We start from the raw sequence: 11,298 nt of genomic DNA on the forward strand, positions 1-11,298 counted from the left end.
CAGTTTGAAGTCTGGCAAGGTTTGATCTGCAACACTGGTATCAAAGAGTATTCTGATCCACTGGGTTAACTAGGATAATTCCAAGAGGTTGAAATTATTCTTAATAACCAGTGCTGTTGGAGCTGATAACCTTATAAGGTGGGGTTTTTTTTCTCTCTTCCCTAAGAGAGACAGATCCTCTTAGGATGTTCTTAATTCTAAACAACTGGGTCCCTCTGATTTCTATGAGACTGTCTGACTCTTAAGGTTAGGCAACGGCTTTTGGGTTTTGATCAATTCCAGGGCACACTGCAAAATGATACAGTTGCGTATCAGAGTGCCTGCAGACAGGTAAAGCAGTACTATTTCTGGGTTTAATTGCTGGAAACAGATATAAATTTGGGATTTGCTAGGATGGCTGAGTTTATCCTGATCATTTTATTCACTTAAGGGGGCTTGCTTATGTTAAGTGTATTGGTTAATCAACCAGGAAAATCCTACTTTTAATTTTTAGGTTTATCCACTTATATTTGCTTTTATTTACAAAAATTCTCACATCTCTATTGAAATGGTCTCATATTTGTATAGTTGTTTGGTCCATATAGATTAAATACTCAGATATGACATGAAATATAACTTATTGGCTTATACCAGCATTCTACATACACATTTCAGTTACGTGGAATGAGCAATAGCATCCAATAACTATCAATTAATAATATAAATTAATGCCCCTAAGTCACCTAAAAAAAATCTGAGAAAAGAAATATGGCAAGCCTTTTTCAGAGATACTTCAGATTCCAGGAAACCAGCTGCAAGTTCAGTTTTTGGGAGGGGGTTTATTTGTTTTTTGGGGAGCTGTTCGGTTTTTAATAGCTGTGAAGGTCTAAGGTCTTGATTATTGTAGTAGAATTACAGCATAAATATAGAAAAACTTGTAATAACTCAAATGGCTAAAGCTCTCAGAATCAATACAACAACAAAACAAGAATAAAGCTCACAAAAAAAAAAGTGAAAACGAAATCAATACAAATCCTGTTGGGCTAAACAAATCCCTCAACAGCTCTGAAAAAAGTATAATGCCAGACTAAACCAGCTGTTGCAGGCTGAATGTAAAACACACTAATTTCTCCAAGTGTAAAAATACATTTGTCACCACTATCTTATGAATAATGTAATTTGGGACCAATATGATATTGCTGTTCAGAATACACTAAGAATTAAGCAGAAGTTTGTGTTTTGTGGATTTTATTTACAGTTCTCAAACCAGGGAGAAGTAATCTTTTAACTAATCAGTGCAAAAGAACCAAATCTTTTGTCACATTTAATAAACATGTTAAAGAACAGAACATTGCCAAATTTTCATTAAAATACAGAGTTGTTGTGAATAATTTATTTCACAGATGACATAATAAGAATTTTTTTTTTAAAGGACAGATTATATGTTATATGCCTTGCATATGAGAATCTAACAGAACCTCTGAGGCCAGAGGAAGTAGTTGTCCCTTTTCATGACCAAAAAAGATGAATCAGAGCCATAGAAATACTTGAAGCAATTAGTGAGAAATAGGAAGACAGTGCAAGAAAAAGGTTATTATTCTAGAGAAAAAAAAAATCTGAGGGAAAACCAGCCATGCTTCCCTATTGGACCTGGGAACAGTTGCTTTTAAGGATCAACAGATAAAAGTTCCCTCATTTTTAAAGGGAGACAAATACTTTCGATTGCTAAATTTACCTTTTACCTGGTAAGGTTTGACAAGCATCAAGTCCTACATCCTTCACAAAAGACTTGATGAATTGCAGCTTTATCTCAGGCTTACACTGACACCATAGTGCCTCTCCTCTGCTGTGACCACATTCCTAAACCAGAGCTGAACAGCCTGATTTTTTCTCATCATCAAATCACAGTTCCCAGACATGCTTTGTAAAAGGCACTTCCCAGTAGCAGCCTAATACAAAGAGACTGCTGCAATGGAAAATCCAAGATCTATTTGAAAAAAAATCTTATAGGAAAATAATTGAGCCAGGCAATGGACATGAAAAGGCTTGGGGAAAATCACTGAACTTTCAGAAAGAGTTTACCAGCCATGGTGAGTAAGGTCTGACCACAGAGACCCAAAAGAGGAAGCCTGTTGAACCCTGAATCCACAAGTTTATGGGTTTACAAGTCAGCCTTAACAAGTTGTGAGGTAAAGCAAGGACAAACCAAGCTCAGGAGCCAAAGAAACTGGGACACACACTATGCCAAAGTCATGGTCAGACCTCAATACCCCAACAGGCAAGGAGACAGCACAAACCACAGCAAAGATACAGCTTAACTGCATAAAAAGTGCCCCCAGGACCTAATGTTACTTACACAGATACGTACCTGCTCTTGAAGCAAGGATCAGCTACCACTGGAGGGGTGGGGCATGGCAAAATGCAATTACTTTCTTTCTTATAAAAAGGATTTAATCTACCACACTTTCATGTTCTTTTATTTATTAATAGCTGATTCAAAGACTACCAAGAAAACCAATGCAGTATCTGACCACAATAAAATTACTGTTAGCTAATGCAACAGAACCCACATAAATTGTCTCTAACTGGTTGATGTAAATATAATTGAATTGGTAATAGTGCCAAACTAATGTTATAAAATGAAGAACAGCAAGAAAAAAAAAAAAGTCACACTGAAAAAAGTACCTGTACCTGAATGGCAGGCTGAGTCAGTGAGAAAAAAATTGTATGTATGACACAGCAGGCAAACTATCAGTTGAGATCACATGTTGTTCAGCTGATCTAGCTTGTGGGGTCCTCAGTCACTGAGGCAACTGACGGTCTCCAGCTACAGGGCTGGTTGCCTGTGTAGAGCTTGACAGTCTGGCAGTTGACTAATCTATAAAAATTAGATACCAAGGGAAAGGAATATTTGTCTTTAAGACCTGTAACTGAATTACATGCATAGATCAAAAATGGATAAGAAAAGTACCTGCAAGGCCAACCCCTGCCACAAAGGTGTAGTGGTGAACCTGTGAGCACGTATCCTACAAAAATGATAGCAAAGGAAGACCAGAAAGAAAAGGCGTGCTCCAGCACTGTCTCCCTGCTGAAGGATGCCATACCTGACCAGCACTCCCACCTATCTGTAGCACATCCTCCTTGTCCTTCAACAGAAAAAACAGCACTGCTCTTGGATTTGCCATTCACTACATTTCTGCTGCAGAGTCAATCAGATGTAGAATACTCTATCTTCCTATGTAATAGGAGTTACAGACATTAATATTTAGAATAGCTTTGTGTGTGTACCTGTGTGTGTATGTACTAGTTTGCGTCTTTCTGCTCTGATACCTAGCATCCAGTCAATATGAATTTGGATGCAAAAATGGGTATCTATATTGTCATGTTGGTCCAGGTTTAAACTCATACTAACTTAGTACACTAGCTCTGGTGTAGCAAGCCAACAGGCTTACCATAGTCAGCTTTGGTTTGACAGCAATTTGTAACATGAGGAAGGATTTTACCACTGACTGAGCTGAAGTAATAGATGTGGACCTGTCCTGAAGCTTATAGTAAGATAAAACACCTCCACGTGATTTCCATGAAAAAGATATCAGGTTTAATAGGTGTGCTGCACACCCATTTCCAAGGATGACAATCAAATAAACAGATACTGGGTAAAGAGGACTAGCAAAATAGTTCCAGTCCTCTGCTGAACTTAAATGAGCTACTACAGTATGTTAAGTGGGTAAAGGATGAAATTGACTGTCTAACAACTATGCCTTGCTTGTCAATAGAGTAGTTGAGTAAGCAGTAATAGTAGCTCTGGTGCTTTTACTGATTGGAGCTGACATGCAGTGCTTATACAGTCTAGTGATAGCCCAAACTTCCAAATTCCCATCGTTCTTATTGTGTCTGCTAGGATTTGTCAGCCCCCTATTCAAATGACTTTTGTAATTATTTGGTTGTTGATTGGTGAATTTTGGGGACTGCATTTATCAAGTTTTTAGATTTTTTTTATATATTCTTGATACATGGCTGCTGTTAATAGCCCTTTGTGTAGCAAAGCATCTTGAATATGGGCTGAAAAACAATAAACTTTAGTAATACCTTCATCTACAGGACAGTTCTCACCTGGCTCACTGGTAGATCTCCTAAAGCCCCAACTGTCAAAAACACTTACAGACTTTGAGTTCCAAGCAAAGTAACTGCTAGCTCTGATTCTCTGAAGGGCCAAACTCAAGGCACATCCATCCATCCACATCACCTCCCGTCACTCTGCTGATACACATGAGATTGGGATGTGTTTTCAGCATGAGATTGTCATTAGCAGCAAGCATGTATTTCATTTATTTTTTGACTGAAATTGTATCAGAAAGTATAATACTGCATGACTTTCAATTTTGAAACACTAGATATGTTACACTTAACTATATACCTTCTGCATTTCTTCAGCCAAGTGACTCCCAGACGCGGTTAGTTTCACTACCCCTGTGATTGCTCCCTTCAGCATCAGTCTGTCAACCTGAATAGCTGAGGAACTTAAAAATTTCTTTGTAAGTGTGGAAAATGTGAAGAAGGAGCTGATTTCTTTCTTCCCACTTAATGTCTTGAGTATTTAAAGACAACGCCTATTTGTTTGGAAGGAACAGCTCTACGGTGATCAGTTTTACATATATGTAATTTATCAGGTAGATGAAGTGCCAGAAAAGAGTCTTTATAAGTACACAGCGTATTTCTTGGGGTTTACAGTAATTCTTGCTGTTGTGTGCTAATAAACTTCCAGGCAGTTCTGTTGCCATGCCCTACTCGGAGAGGAGCCCATAGCCTCTATTTCACTTTAAAATAGGAAAATGCTGTAATTTATTTAACTAAATTTACTCTAGTGGGAAGAGAACAAGGCCTAGCCAGAAATCAAACTATGGATTGGAATGGTGTTCAGTTCTGTATTCTAAGGAGCATTTGATATAATTTGGTACTGATTAAGTTCCCTTAAACAAAGTCTCCATTTAAGTGCATAAAGATAATTCAGATAACCATAAACTAAACAGTGAACAGTATATTGTGCACAATAAACAGAAAGAAAGAAAATCACCCTGTCTAATATCAGAATTTTATGTCCTTGGATTCTTCATGCTATGGTTCATAAATTCCTTTTACTCTTGATTAAAAGATTTGGATAATCAGGCTATCAGTCAAAAGTGAAAGGATTTGTAAAGGGATGTTTCAGTGCCATCTAGTGGTTTTTTTCATATTAATAAAAAAAAAAGTTCCCTCTTGTATGACAATTAACATTTTATAATTGCAATCAGAAAACATTTTTTGCTGGTGCTATATGCTTCATTTTTCCTCAGTTTTATACACAGTGAGTTTGGAAATATTACCATTAACATACTTGCATCATCTATGTCTAAGCCCACACTACTTCTGTGCAAAAATAGAATAAATATCGTGCAGTGTGGGAATATAATAAACTATATTGCATATGAGGAGGAGGAATCATACTGTGAGCCTGAGACCAACAATCTAGCCAGGTAAAACCCCATCTTTTGGAAAGGAACACAGCTTCTGTTTGAAGATTCCAACACCAGAGATGCATCACAAGTGTTCTGCTGACAAATTGGCATGCTAATCTTTGTCTAATTGATAGTTTGGATGTGTTGGTGGTAGCTTCTAGTCCTTGGTTTTTCTTATTTCTTAAAAAAGTCTTTAAATACATGGTATATTCTCCCTGCATTAGTACTTCCGTGCTACAATCAAGTTACCTTTCAGGCTCTTCTTGGATAAGCTTAACAAATTGCATTCTTTCTGTCCTTCACAGTAAGGCATTTTTCCAGTGCTCAGATAATCTTTGTGGCTTTCTTCTTACACCTTCTCCATTTCTCCCACTGTTAGAAGCACTGACACCTGACCTGTAAGCAATATTCTAGTACTGGCTTCATCAGTGCTTATATAAATGTAAAATTGCCTTCCTACTCCTACACACTGCCTTCCTGAATAGATTTACAAAATCTTGTTAATCCTTTTTACCTCACATATCACTTTAGAAGTCTGTGTTGACTCAGTTGTTCAAGATGATTTATAAGCACTTTCCAAAGTTGCTGTTTTCAAGGATGCTGTCCTCTCCTCTATACTTATAGACTAGATTATTTTCAGACACATAGCTCCACATGTGAATATATTAAACCAGTAGCTAATTGCATGGGTTTGTTCTGTTTACTAAACTATCCATGATACTCTGTGCAATTTCAGTATCATTATCTATCATGCTGTCAACCCCTGTGTCATCTGTGTATTTTATCCGTGGCAATTTTCTATTTTGGTCCAGTTTATGCATAAAACTGCTGCATCACTTGCGTTTGAACGCCCTTCTTTGGAAGACACAATTATAAACAGCCTCACTGGATGATTATTCCTCACTGGCATTATTTTCAAAGCCATCAGTTTCAGATTTTAATTTGTTGCTTATAGACTGTATGTGCTACAGAGCCAGCTATTGTAAATGAACAGTAGTACATTGTGCTAACTGAACGTCTTCCAGCAGTTAAAGTGTATGGCATCTACACAGCATGATTACATTTGTAATCTCTTGAAGAGTTAAATCAGGCTTATTTCCTATAAAAACGTGCTGATTAGCATTAATTGTATTCCTATAATTTAATTCTTTATTACTAAGATTCTTTGCCATTTCCCACTATTTCACCTGGCATTCATGTCAGGTTAACAGGCCATTTAGCTACAAGTTCTTTTCAAATACTTGTAAGCTATTCACAGCTTTCGGGCTCCTGCAATTTCCCCAGCACTCCAAAATTAATTTCAAAAGCTGGTTGGTGTGTGTGAAGTGTCTCAGTCAAAGGTGTTTTCTTTATGGACTTTCAGGTGTGAATGATCCAGACTTGATCATCTTAAAAAAACCTTATCCCTAGCAGACACATACTCTTTTTTCTTTTCTTGTTAATAAATTCAGCGGAATGGGTGCATTAACATGCTTCTTTCCAAACACAATATATTGAAGCTCTTTGCCCTTTCTGCATCATTTTAAATGCTGCAATATTAATCAACCTGAGGGGTCCATTTGAAGTGTGTATTTGGGATCATTGCCCCAAAATCTTAGAGAAAATCCACCCGGAGTTGTAAGACCATCACTCATAATCTTTCACTCCTCTCAAGCTCCTAACGTAAATCTATAGCCACAGCTGCCTGCCATGGAAGCCTGATAACAAAAGTAAAACCAGTGATGCCGTATTACAGAATGAGCCATTGCTGAGATGATGGGCAAACTGTAACACCATATTTGACGTTTCTCTTAGAAGAGTTTACTCTGTCAGAAAAGGTATGTATAGCTTCTAGATATATACTTGCAATATTGCAGCTTATAATTATGCATTTTGCTCATATTTGAACACTTTCCAGTCTCACTAAAGTCCAAGAAATTATGCAACAACCACAAATTTGGCCCTCTAAGTCTGTTCCCTAAGCTTTAAAGACTTGGCTTTTCATGTAGATGAGATCCCTTTGCCCAAATCACACTGGAATTCTAAGTTAGTGAAACTTCTCAGTTATTTCTGTATTTACAGGGGGTTTGATCCTTCTGGTCTCTTTAGATCTGTATCTCTCAAATGAAAGAGATACATAAAAAGAGGAGGCCTGGAAAAAAAACTTGTTTATTAAACTAAGATATATTTAATTCTTTCAGAGTTTAGCTAGAACTCCTATTAATATATTGTTTTATCTCTTTATATGAAATAAGTATACATTTTCTATTTTTAGCAAGGGCAAATACAGCTAGTATTAGAGAAAGTTCTGCTGCACGCTGTTAGCTACATTTTTTATTATTTTTCTTATTGACAGAGCATTGAAATAGGACTGGAGAATTAAACACAATAACCAACACAAGTTGAAAGCGTCAACTTGGATAACTTCTTTTTTTAAAAATGATGACAACATCCATTTGTGACTGTGAAATAATTCATTAATAATGACAAAATTAAGGTTCCAATATAAAAAAAACCACTCAAACCCCTTTCAAATGGACATTGTTTTCACATATATTCATTATTATGTATTTATACTAAGGACCAACTTTTCATTTGGCCTTTAGGAATTTTATTTAAATAATCCCTATATCTTTTGAGGATACCTTTAAAAAAATAGACTGTTTCATGAGAGAAGTAGAATGGCACCAAAGTAGTAACCACATGGAAGGAATTAGCCACACTAGCTGTTTAATCCATACCGTTCTTTGTTAAGATCAGAATGCTAATACTTATGAACTTAGAGATTTACTGTGGTTTTACATACCACAGCATGAGATCAAGAAAATCTACTCTCCTTTTCCAAATTACACTTCAAATATTAACAGGGTGCTCATACAAACCAGCCACTGTTCATTCATATAAACCCACAGCTGCATAATTCAGCAGGAGCGTAGGTGTGTATTACTGTGCTAGGGGAATGACTAATATCTTCAAATTACTATATACATGTGAGAAAATAGGCAGCTAAAGCATGGAAGTCGGTGTACCATTTACAGAAGACTTAGAGGTAGAAAAACAATCATGTTTTGTTTCTGTTTCTTCCATTAATATTAGTTAAATTACAGCATTAATACAGAGTTATTACTATAGTCAACAAGTACATCAGCTAGATTAATTATTCAGAGGAATTAATTAATAATAAAGACTTCATACAGTATAATGCAGTTGCATTGAAACATGGATTGCACTAGATGGTAGTATGAACTTGCGCCTCATGAGAAAATGGTCTGGGATTAACAGTAACAGTTGTGATGCTCATTAAAAAAAACCTGCAGTGCTTTTTCCTTTAACCAGAAATACTTTACCTAGGAGAAGCTGCTAAGCTGACTGTAGTAGTAAATACCAAAAAGTGAAGAGATTTTTCAGAAATTGACTTCCAAAAAAGAAATACAACTCAACCTTGTCCCATATTCATGCCTGTACATCTATAACAAACGCATGTGGTGTATCTTAATGCTTCCTTAATACTTACAAACTACATACACAAGGAGGAGACCAAAATATAAATGGGTTCTAATCCTTTTTTCCAGTCCCTTAATCCTTTTTAGGCTCCTTCAAAAAGATTTGTTCATTCTAAGGTTTCTTAATTCACTCACTTGTTTTAGGAAACTTTTCTTGTTTGATTGCCTTACCTACCCATACCCCCAGCACCAGTTTTACTGGGCATCTTTCAGATGCTCGTGCTTTTTCAAACTTGTCCACTAGAGAGCATCACCACCAAATTCAGAACGCACTAAGTTTTGAAAATATGTATATGATCACCAAAATGGCTCAAATTTACCTCTCTGATGGTGGCTCCGTTTCAACACCCCATTGTAGTATTGCTCGTTGAGGTTCAGAGACTTGAAAGCAGATCCCCGGATATGACCCCACATGCATAACGGCAGCCAGGATGCTCCACTAGAGCTCAATGCAAGTTTTATATAGGTAGGCACAGACATAACCTTCGCACAAAAATTATCACCTGTAAATGTAGAGCATTCACATTTATTTGTGGCACCTGGAAGTGAACTGGTGCCACATGGCACAGGCAGATACATGGCAAGAGCCCAAAATCTCCGTTCAGTCACAAGCAGGAAGCCCAGCTGCGTGATGGAGGGATGGCAAACGATGCTCCTGTAGCAAGGCTACAGTCATCCTGAGGGGAGCTGAGTGCATCGTTATGATACTTACACCCGAACCAAAACAGAGGAATGTGTAGGTGACATGTAGGAAGGGGAGAGGTGATGAGAGTAGACACTGAGCTCAAGTTCTAGGACTAGGAGTGGCTTAGTAGGATGTGCACTGCAGGAGAAGTGAACAAACAAATCAAGGCTGGCATTGTTGGCTCAGCAGTGATTGGGGCAGCTCAAAGAGCATAACAAAGTTGTGCAACTAAGTAGAGAAAGAGTTATGTTAGTTCACTTCCCTTAGGTAACCAGCTGTAAAGAAAAATCATCAATGAAGGAAGCCCAAAACATGCAGACTCTCACCGGAGGACATTATCTGCCTCTGCGCACACTCAGAAATGTAAACCTTAACTCTGGCTTCTGGCTGTAACAATGCCAGAACCAGTGAAAACAAACACTCATCAAATCAGTATATATTCTTATTAATTTTATCAAACAAAATAATACAAATAAATAAAACAATAACAATAATAATAATGCCATGAGAAGGATCCTTCTCAAGTTTCCAGGGAAAATATCTGAACGAACAGATCAGTGAAAATCCTTTTAACAGTTATCTCCAGCTATATCTTCAATACAATTATTTAAAGCAAATGATTCATGCCAGTGCTTCTCAGAGAATACTCAAGCAAATATGATATAAGAAATCAGACATATTTGGAGATCGTGCTACTCTGGGTCTGACTTACTCCTGTTGAACCGAATGCACATAAACAGAGCTTTTAACACCTTTTGGGGATTCAAATAATGTAAACTGCAATTCTCTACCTGATAGAAGATACTAATATATGCCACCTGTATGGATACACTTGTATATGCCACTTCAAAGATCTCAAATGTTCTGATACCTAGCTACATCCTAAACAACATGCAGCAGCCATATGGGTATGTATGATCGCATGCCAACATTGTTATCTACTTGCCAACACTCCTAGCTTTTATTTTATTTAGTTTCAAATATGGTGCTTCAGTAGAATGTGAACTTCATTGACTAGCAGCATATTATTTTCAAAGAGGATCTGCTTCACTACCAGAAAGGTAGTTTTCAGAGATTTGTCCTTTTTGTCCCCTTTTTTTTTTTGGGGGGGGGGGGGGGTGGGGGGGGGGTGGGGTTTGAGCAATTCAACATACAGTTTCTCACTGTAATTTTTGCAAGGAAACAAGGCATCACAGTTTTACTGTTCAGTCATGAGTAGCAGGAAATTGTAGCACATCTAATTTAAGGTTTAATTCCAATTCTCAAAAAAATTCAACCAGCTTTAACTTTTAATGTGTGAGAACACAGGTATGAGCTAGAATAAATTTCACAGAAGAAATGTCATTGAACAGTAAATACGAAAGGACAAAAATACCAGACCAGTTGTCATCTCTGCTTCCTTTAAATCCTTCTAAGAGACACTGCAACATAGCTTTACCTAGAGAATCCCATTAACTCCTGGCAGCTAATGGGGTAGGCAGTAATGACAACTGTCTCACTCTTTGCTTGGTTCATCACTGTCGGTCTCTGCTTCTTCCATCCCTCCTATTTATTTCAGCTGTTGGCTGCATCAGGACCTAGATCTTTCCCTTTCATGTCTGTGTAGCTCTAGGTGCTGTTGTGATGCCAGTAGCCGGCAGCAAGGGTGGTGGAAATG

The sequence above is a fragment of the Falco peregrinus genome, chromosome 1 (genome assembly GCF_023634155.1).
Source record: "Falco peregrinus isolate bFalPer1 chromosome 1, bFalPer1.pri, whole genome shotgun sequence".
Lineage (NCBI taxonomy): Eukaryota > Metazoa > Chordata > Aves > Falconiformes > Falconidae > Falco > Falco peregrinus.